Source organism: Rattus norvegicus, chromosome Y (assembly GCF_036323735.1).
Source record: "Rattus norvegicus strain BN/NHsdMcwi chromosome Y, GRCr8, whole genome shotgun sequence".
Lineage (NCBI taxonomy): Eukaryota > Metazoa > Chordata > Mammalia > Rodentia > Muridae > Rattus > Rattus norvegicus.
The window spans coordinates 49,078,760-49,088,976 of record NC_086040.1 but is presented as its reverse complement, the minus strand read 5'-3'; positions in this window follow the sequence as shown (position 1 = coordinate 49,088,976).

The following is a 10,217-nucleotide window of genomic DNA, read 5'->3' as shown; positions in this document are numbered from 1 at the left end:
GGAACCTCCCAAAAACATCTGGACTTCCCTGTTATTATGGTTCTTGGAAGTCAGAGAATTTATATCATTCATTTCTTTATTTCAAAAGCCAAGTGTTGGAAAGGGCACAGTTGTTTTCCTGAGAGCTCACGGCCTTTATTCTTTTTGTCAAAAAGAAAGTGCCCTAAGGAGGAAGGGATGGACAATATTGTGTCCTCAGCTCAGAGTAAACTCCTCCAGGTTTTGGATGAGTTTGCTGCCGTTTGTGTCTGACACTGACTTCTGGGAGAGAGAAGTGCTTCTGGTTGAGGCTTCATCATGTCAGTCTTTCCACTAGTATTACTCTGACTACCACTTTAGATTTCGAAGTCAATAGATGTGATTAGTTGTCAGTTTTATATCTTTCTTTTTTTTTTTTACTCTTTAGCAAATTTTATTGTTTTTTTAATTGGATATTTCTATATTTAAATTTAAAATATTATTTCATTTCCCAGATTCCTGCTCATAACATACAGACACGTTCCGCCCCCTTCTTCTCAAACCCCATTTTCTGCCAATTGACATTCCCTTGAACTTGGAGAGAAACCTCGGGAGGATGAAAGGCTTCTACTCCCATATGCCCAACAAGGATGCGGAGAAGGAACCCGGCCTTCTGCCTTGGTATAAAAATAAGAGCGAAAATGTGGTCCTTGGGAATGCTAAGTGAGTACTTCGTATGTGTTGAGTGGAGTAACTTAAGGGATCGCCTTGCGCTTAACCTTCCCCATATGGGAAGCAGGAGCTGAGAGCCTCTCAGAAGCATCTGGACTCCCATGATCTTATGGTTCCTGGAAGTCGGAGACTTTATATCATTCATTTCTTTACTCCAAACGCCAAGTGTTGGGAAGGGCACAGTTGTTTTCCTGAGAGCTCACGGCCTTTATTGTTTTTGTCCAAAAGAAAAAGGTCCTAAGGAAGGAGGGAAAGACAAGTATTGTGTCTCTAGCTCAGAGTAAACTCCTCCAGGCTTTGGATGCCAATAGTGCAGTTTGTATCTGACTCTGATATTTGGGAGAGAGAAGTGCTTCTAGTTGAGACTTCATCATCTCTGTCTTTCCACTAGTATTACTCTGATTACCACTTTAGATTTCCGAGTCAATCGGTGTGATTAGTTGCCAGTTTTCTTATCTTTCATATCTTTCTTTTATTTATTTTTTAGCAAATTTTAGTGCTTTTTTAAACTGCATGTTTCGAAATTTACATGTAAAATATTATTTTCTTTTTCATTTTCCTTCCCATAAGATCCCTACCTGTTCACTATCACTACTTTAATCACACTTTCTGCCCCGTGACAATCCCTTGAACTAGAAGACAATCCTGGGTTGGATCAAGGGCTTCTCCTTCCATTGGTGCCCATCAAGGCCATCCTCTTGCACATATCCATTTAGAGCAATTGGTCTGTCCATGTAAAGTTTTTCAATATTGGTCTAGTACCAGGAAGCCCTGGATCATTTGTAATGTTGTTCTTATGGTGTTGAAAGCACCTTCAACTCTTGCAATCCTTTCTCAAAATCTACCAACAAGAGGTCCGTTCTCAGTTCACTGGTTTGCAACTCGCATTCACTTCTGTATTTGACATGCTCTAGCTGTGTCTCTCAGGAAATATCTATATCCAGTTCCTGGTAGAATGCACTTCATAGCTTCATCAATCTTACCTAGTTTTGGTGGCTGATATATATATATATATATATATGTCTTTTGGTGACTCCTACAGCCATGAAAATAGGTGGAATTTTAACATGGAATCTGCGCAACTAGGTCAAGAAGGTAGAATCCACAAATGGCATTGCCAAATAGACTCTCTCCTGTTCTTATGAACGTATTGAAGTGGAGGTTTCACTGCTGCAGAAGCCATCTTCTTTCTGCCCATCATCCTCTATCTCATGTTTGGCCTTAAGACAGAGTCATGGTAAAACATCCTAAACCCTTAAATCTGGGCCTGAGACACTGGAATGTAGATATTGCAGGTGATATCAAAAGTGACTAGAGAACAGAATTCTAGTCTCCATGTTGTCCTTTGCTTTACTGATATCTGGAAATTGTGGTTAAAATAGGATTTTGGAGTTTATCATTTGTTGTCGCTACACCATATTTACACTGGTATACTCAGTCTATAGCTGTGCACCTTAGTTGAGAAATCATTGCAAAAAATGGAAGAGGAAATCAGAATTTTTGAGTACACATTCAGGAACATATATAAAATCAGCTATCATGGAATATACAATAAGAAGTGAAATACAATATTCATTCAACTAAAGGTCTGTAGGAAAAATACTGGCCTTTGGGAGACAGAGAAATTCTAGAAATTGAACTGTATGTCACAGTAATGAACCTGGGAATATAATATTATCTTGGAGAATCTCCTACACTCCATGTTCCTAAATCTTTTCTACCCATGCCAAGCCCCTGACCAAATTTCACCATCCAGAGCATGAAACCACTAATGAAGCAAAGAGAAGTTTGCAGCTTTAGAGAGATGGAGTTTGTAAAGGATTCCACCGTGTCACAGGAGAATACCACGAAAGGGCATCCTTGTATCTGGTCAATGTAAGGAAATCTGTTCAGCAGGTAGGACACGGCAGGTGTCAGTGACATCACCATTAGGCCCTCCTTGAAAACTCTATTGTAACCTGGAGATCCCGAGCTTCTCCTGTGAGGTCACAGTGTTGTTGTGACTGCAACTCCCTTTCATATATTCCTTCATGACCTCTAGGGTTTACTAACTGGCCTGTAATTCAGAATAACGAGCCATTGGGGAGTGAGAAGAAAGAGGATGAAGAGATCAGAGATGGGGAGAAGGAAGCTGGTCTTCTGACTTGGTATAAAAAAAGGAAGAAATACGTGGTCCTTGGGAAAGCTCAGTGAGTCCCGGGTGGGGGTTGAGTAGGATCACTGAAGAGATAGACTTGATCTGAGCCGTCCACGTGTGGGAGTAAGGAGCTGCGAGCCTCTCAGAAGCATCTGGACTTCTCAGTTCTTATGGAACCTTGAAGTCAGAGAGTTTATATCATTCATTTCTTTATCCCAAAAGTCAAGTGTTTGGAAGGTCATACATGTTTTCCTGAGAGCTCGTGGCATTTATTCTTTTTGTCAATTATAAAAATGTCCTAAGTAAGAAGGGAAAGACAAGAATTGTGTCCTCAGCTCAGAAGAAACTCCTCCAGGCTTTGGATTCCTATAGTGCAGTTTGTGTCTTTCACTAATATCTGGGACAGAGAAGGGCTTCTAGTTGAGACTTCATCATCTCAGACTTTCCACTAGTATTTACACTGACTAACACTTTAGATTTCTGAGTCAAATGGTGAGATAAGCTTGCAGTTTTCCTTTCTTTTATTTCTTTCATTTGTTTATTTATTTATTTATTTATTTATTTATTTATTTATTTATTTATTTGCAAAACTCTCACATCTCATCCTGGGTGACGATGTAGATTAGACCCATCGGATGAAATGAATTGAAAAACTCTCCTGGGAATTAAAGTGTTGAGGAAATCACGTTGATGTATCATAAATGCAGAGCCAAGAGCAATGTTCAGACTAGTCTGGGGAGATGCTGCCTTCATCAGAGACCACAGACCTTTGGTGGAGAATGACTCAGTATTAAACTGGGAAGGGAAAATGATGGTTGATATTGTTCTAGTAGGTCTCACAACATTAAAAAGTGTTTCTTCCAGATCACTGAATGATTATTGTAAAGCAAATCCCGGAATGCACTTATGAGACCCACAATCAGCCTGTGAAATAATGTGTGAAAGAGGAATCTGTGTCTCTTCAGGGACAAACTGTTGCTTTCAAACCAACAGTGAAGTGTCCATTATCTGAATGACACATAGATATATACACGTTATAGCAGGACGGATACAGAGTTTCTTCAGGTCCATGAATGAGGTATTCAGCAGTTGACCTGGCTCAGCAATAAAGGTAATTTTTCCCAACTCTGAGACCTGAGCTCCTTCACTAGGAGCCCCATGATTGAAGGAAAGAACAAACTTCAGACAACTTGCCTCAGATTTTTATGTAGTTCAGGTTTCCTGGTCTTGGTCCTCAGAAGGAAGGACATCTTGCTTTCCAATTTTTTTATTTCTGTTCCATTAGGTTTCCATTCAATGCCTCAAATGTCTCCCAATTTAACTGCACGTCTCTATATTCCCTCCATTGTCATCCTCTTTCCTCTGTCTTCACATTTGACATTCCTGTCCCTGACCGTGTCCCTCTGCAATCCATAAGTACATTTGTACGTCCCAAAGTGAGGACAGTCTGGACCACATCCCTTGACTTTTACACTCAACTGATCATACCGACACAGTGGGGAGAATTAACATTCAGATTAAAGTGAAAATGGATCCCATTTTCCTTTTTTTGATCTTGATTATCTCATCTATGACGACTTTCACAAGATCCATTCATTGTCCTGAAAATTACATGCTTTCCCTTTCCAATCTGTAAAAATTCTTGTCTATCCTATAATCCTTCTCTCTGCTGCACTCAGGCAAATAAATTATTGTGCACTTATGATAGGTTCCTATTGCTGCTTTTTTTTTTTGGTTCTTTTTTTCGGAGCTGGGGACCGAACCCAGGGCCTTGCGCTTCCTAGGTAAGCGCTCTAACCACTGAGCTAAATCCCCAGCCCCTACTATTGCTATTTTAATTCCGTTGCCAAGAACTATAGAAAATAAGAAGGACTGTATCAAAGCATCGTATGAAAATCAGACTAAGGGAATGTGGACATTGGAAACTTGTAACTGAGCTGAAACTCTTGCTAGAGACAAACTGCTGTAAAAGGTCTTCTCTAGATTCCTGGTGTCGTACTTGGTTTTCCCCAACAGATAGTAAAGGACGCATCTCTCTGTACAGAGGAATCGGACTAGTCACAATGAGCACACACTATGCACCACATACTTTAACGATGGCTGACTATTTGTAAAGTCCTAGAATCCATTAGTTTATTAGTCCAAAAGGCTAGATGTCTCATCTGGTCATTGGTATATGGATAAATCTTCAGTATGCAGGTTCTAATGTCTGTGAGGTTTTGGTTGCATTGTGAGTGCAAACATGAAAAACTGAAAGCTTCTTTCTTCCATGTTTTCTATGGGGATTCAAATAGAATGCATGGGTAAGAATACATTGGGATTGCGATTCTCAGACAGACAGTATCGTCAACTGAACTTTCTTTTCTGGGAAGCTGCACCCTGTCAGCCTGTCTCAGGTGTATGTGAACTGCAAGATCCCGTCTGGGAAGGCCGACCTGTTCATCGATTCCCACCTGGCCCTATTACAGAAATACCCAAGACTTCCTATATCAACTCCTTTGCAAACATGGTCTTCTGGGATTTGAAGACATCACAGCCACTAACAACACCAATGAGATTCAAGATTCCTTACGCCAGCTCACTGGAGTGAGAACAGTTCCTTGGGCCTTTATATGTAGAGAAAGACTGAATAGGCAGACACGTGATCTAATCTCCCTCCAACAGCATGAGGAGATGATGACGTGGCTGAAGCAAATTGGAGCTCTGCAGGTATGAAAAGGGTGTCCGTAAATCCCGTGCTGACAGCAGACATTCAGCCATGCTGAGGACAGTGCACCTGAGAGATGATGTGCATCACAGAGGAGGAGAGTATTTTCTTATGATTGGGATTTTCTACAAATTGGTTTTATTCTATTCCTCAGTGCAAAAATCTGTTCCTGTTTGCCTCAAACCATGGGGTAGTGAAATTTAAGAGACAACAGAGGTTTGATTATTCAGTCTTCACGTGCTGACATGTCTCTACCTCTAAGTCCATGTTTCACAATCCAGTGCATCTAAATCTCCAGTGAATCAGTTACTGTTTTTCTACCTTGCTGTTCTGCTGAGGTCATTTTGCAGAAGTCCACTTCCTAATGATTATTAAAACAATGAATATTGTGAAGTTGTTTATGATCTACACACAGGCCTTTCATACCCCAAGCATGTACCATCCCACTTCTGCATTTGCAGCTCTCAGCCAGTGTTCTCACCCTCTACATCCAGCAACCCACAGACGTCCACACTTGTATGAGGACGCTGTCTGAAAAACAGATGAATAGCTTTATTATAGTTGTTCTTCACTGTAGCCACATTAACACAGACGGCAGAGCATATGATGCATTCGGCTCTGTTTGTAGTGCTTAATTGCCCATAAAGTCCCAAAGAGTTGTGAGTTGATTCTGTCCGAGGACCAGCAAGGTCAAATATGAAATGCAAAATTTCAGAACTCTCCTTCCAAGGCTGTTTGTGAAATAAGTTGTTTGCAAAACAATGTCCTAATAAATTTATTCCATTCTCACTTTGAATTTTGCTTTGGTGTCTGGAACTGACGTTTAATTACCATTGAAATGCAGGTCACCACTATGGTCTCCAGTGAGAAGGATTCATCCCTCAAAAGCATGTATCTGCAGATGCCTGAAAAAATAAATATAAAGAATAGATCTTGATAAAGTTCTAGGGTAAAGAGGCAACATCCTACTGCAAAGACCCATAAAAGAAGTACACTTGACATTGACTTTGTATTATGCAGAAATTCTTCAAATATTCCCTCTACCTTAGGGGTATAAATAATCTCAGATGAATTTTTGACAACCAAGAAAAGCCTTTAGAATCACTTACCCTTTGCAATAATAGTTTTGAGCAAATTGAACACTAAAAGATCACAAAGAAGAAACGAATATAATCAAAAGATACATGTGGGCAAGCTCTAACTCTCATAGTCAAGGTGACTTTGCACACGCTTATTATGGTCATGGATTGCTAATGGATTGACCATTATTGTCATGGATGGACCATGACACGCTCAAAATGGTCATGGATTGCTCATGGATTGACGATTATTGTCATGGATTGACAACGAAACGCTCATTATGATCATGGATTGCTCATGGATTGACCATTATTGTCATGGATTGACTATTTTTGTCATGGATTGACCATTATTGTCATGGATTGACTATTTTTGTCATGGATTGACGATTATTGTCATGGATTGACCATGACACGCTCATCATGGTCATGGATTGCTAGTGGATTGACCATCATTGTCATGGATTGACCACGACACGCTCATTATGGTCATGGATTGCTCATGGATTGAACATTATTGTCATGGATTGACAATGACACGCTCATTATGGTCATGGATTGCTCATGGATTGACCATTATGGTCATGGATTGACCATGACACGCTCATTATGGTCATGGATTGCTCATGGATTGACCATTATTGTCATGAATTGACCACGACACGCTCATTATGTTCATGGATTGCTCATGGATTGACAGTTATTGTCATGGATTGACCACGACACGCTCATTATGGTCATGGATTGCACGTGGATTGCCATTATTGTCATGGATTGACCATGACACGCTCATTATGGTCATGGATTGCTCATGGATTGACCATTATTTTCTTGGATAGACCATGACACGCTCATTATGGTCATGGATTGCTCATGGATTGACCATTATTGTCTTGGATTGACCATGACACGCACATTATGGTCATGGATTGCTCATGGATTGACCATTATTGTCATGGATTGACAATGACATGCTCATTATGGTCATGGATTGCTCATTGATTGACCATTATTGTCATGGATTGACCATGACATGCCCATTATGGTCATGGATTTCTCATGGATTGACCATTATTGTCATGGATTGACCATGACACGCTCATTATGGACATGGATTGCTCATGGATTGACCATTATTGTCATGGATTGACCATGACACGCTCATTATGGTCATGGATTCCTCATGGATTGACGATTATTGTCATGGATTGACGACGAAACGCTCATTATGGTCATGGATTGCTCATGGATTGACCATTATTGTCATTGATTGACCATTTTTGTCATGGATTGACAATTATTGTCATAGATTGACCATGACGCGCTCATTATAGTCATGGATTGCTCATGGATTGACAATTATTGTCATGGATTGACGACGACACGCTCATCATGGTCATGGATTGCTCATGGATTGACCATTATTGTCATTGATTGACCATTTTTGTCATGGATTGACAATTATTGTCATAGATTGACCATGACGCGCTCATTATGGTCATGGATTGCTCATGGATTGACAATTATTGTCATGGATTGACCACGACACGCTCATTATGGTCAGGGATTGCTCATGGATTGACCATTATTGTCATGGATTGACCATGACACGCTCATTATGGTCATGGATTGCTCATTGATTGACCATTATTGTCATGGATTGACCATGACACGATCATTATGGTCATGGATTGCTCATGGATTGACGATTATAATCATGGATTGACCATGACACGCTCATCATGGTCATGGATTGCTCATGGATTGACCATTATGGTCATGGATTGACCATGACACGCTCATTATGGACATGGATTGCTCATGGATTGACCATTATTCTCATGGATTGACCGTGACACGCTCATTATGGTCAGGGATTGCTCATGGATTGACCATTATGGTCATGGATTGACCATGACACGCTCATTATGGTCATGGATTGCTCATGGATTGACCATTATGGTCATGGATTGACTATGACACGCTCATTATGGATATGGATTGCTCATGGATTGACAATTATTGTCATTGATTGACCATGACACGGTCATTATGGACATGGATTTCTCATGGATTGACCATTATTGTCATGGATTGACCATGACACGCTCATTATGGTCATGGATTCCTCATGGATTGACGATTATTGTCATGGATTGACCACGACACGCTCATTATGACATGGATTGCTCATGGATGGACCATTATTGTCATGGATTGACCATTTTTGTCATGGATTGACCATTATTGTCATGGATTGACCATGACGCGCTCATTATGGTCATGGATTGCTCATAGATTGACGATTATTGTCATGGATTGACCACAACACGCTCATTATGGTCATGGATTGCTCATGGATTGACCATTATTGTCATGGATTGACCATGACACGCTCATTATGGTCATGAATTGTTCATGGATTGACCATTATTGTCATGGATTGACCATTATCGTCATGGATTGACCATGTCACACTAATTATGGTCATGGATTGCTCATGGATTGACCAGTATTCTCATGGATTGACCTTGACACGCACATTATGGTCATGGATTGCTCATGGATTGACAATTATTGTCATGGATTGAACACGACACGCTCATTATGGTCATGGATTGCTCATGAATTGACCATTATTGACATGGATTGAACATTTTTGTCATGGATTGACCATTATTGTCATGGATTGACCATTACACGCTCATTATGGTCATGGATTGCTCATGGATTGACCATTATGGTCATGGATTGAACACGACACGCTCATTATGGTCATAGATTGCTCATGGATTGACCATTATTATCATGGATTGACCATGACACGCTCATATGGTCATGGATTGCTCATGGATTGACAATTAGTGTCATGGATTGACCATTATTGTCATGGATTGACCATGACACGCTCATTATGGTCATGGATTGCTCATGGATTGACCATCATTGTCATGGATTGACAATGACACGCTCATCATGGTCATGGATTGCTCATGGATTGACCATTAGTGTCATGGATTGACCATTATTGTCATGGATTGACCATGACACACACATTATGGTCATGGATTGCTCATGGATTGACCAGTATTGTCATGGATTGACCATGACACGCTCATTATGGTCATGGATTGCTCATGGATTGCCCATCATTGTCATGAATTGACCATGACACGCTCATTATGGTCATGGATTGCTCATGGATTGACCATTATTGTTATGGATTGACCATGACACGCTCATTAGGGTCATGGATTGCTCATGGATTGACCGTTATTATCATGGATTGACCATGACACGCTCATTATGGTCATGGATTGCTCATGGATTGACAATTATTGTCATGAATTGACACGACACGCTCATTATGGTCATGGATTGCTCATGGATTGACAGTTATTGTCATGGATTGACCACGACACGTTCATTATGCTCATGGATTGCTCATGGATTGACCTTTATTGTCATGGATTGACCATGACACGCTCATTATGATCATGGATTGCTCATGGATTGACCATTATTGTAATGGATTGACCATGACACGCTCATTATGGTCATGGATTGCACATTGATTGACCATTATTGTCATGGATTGACCATG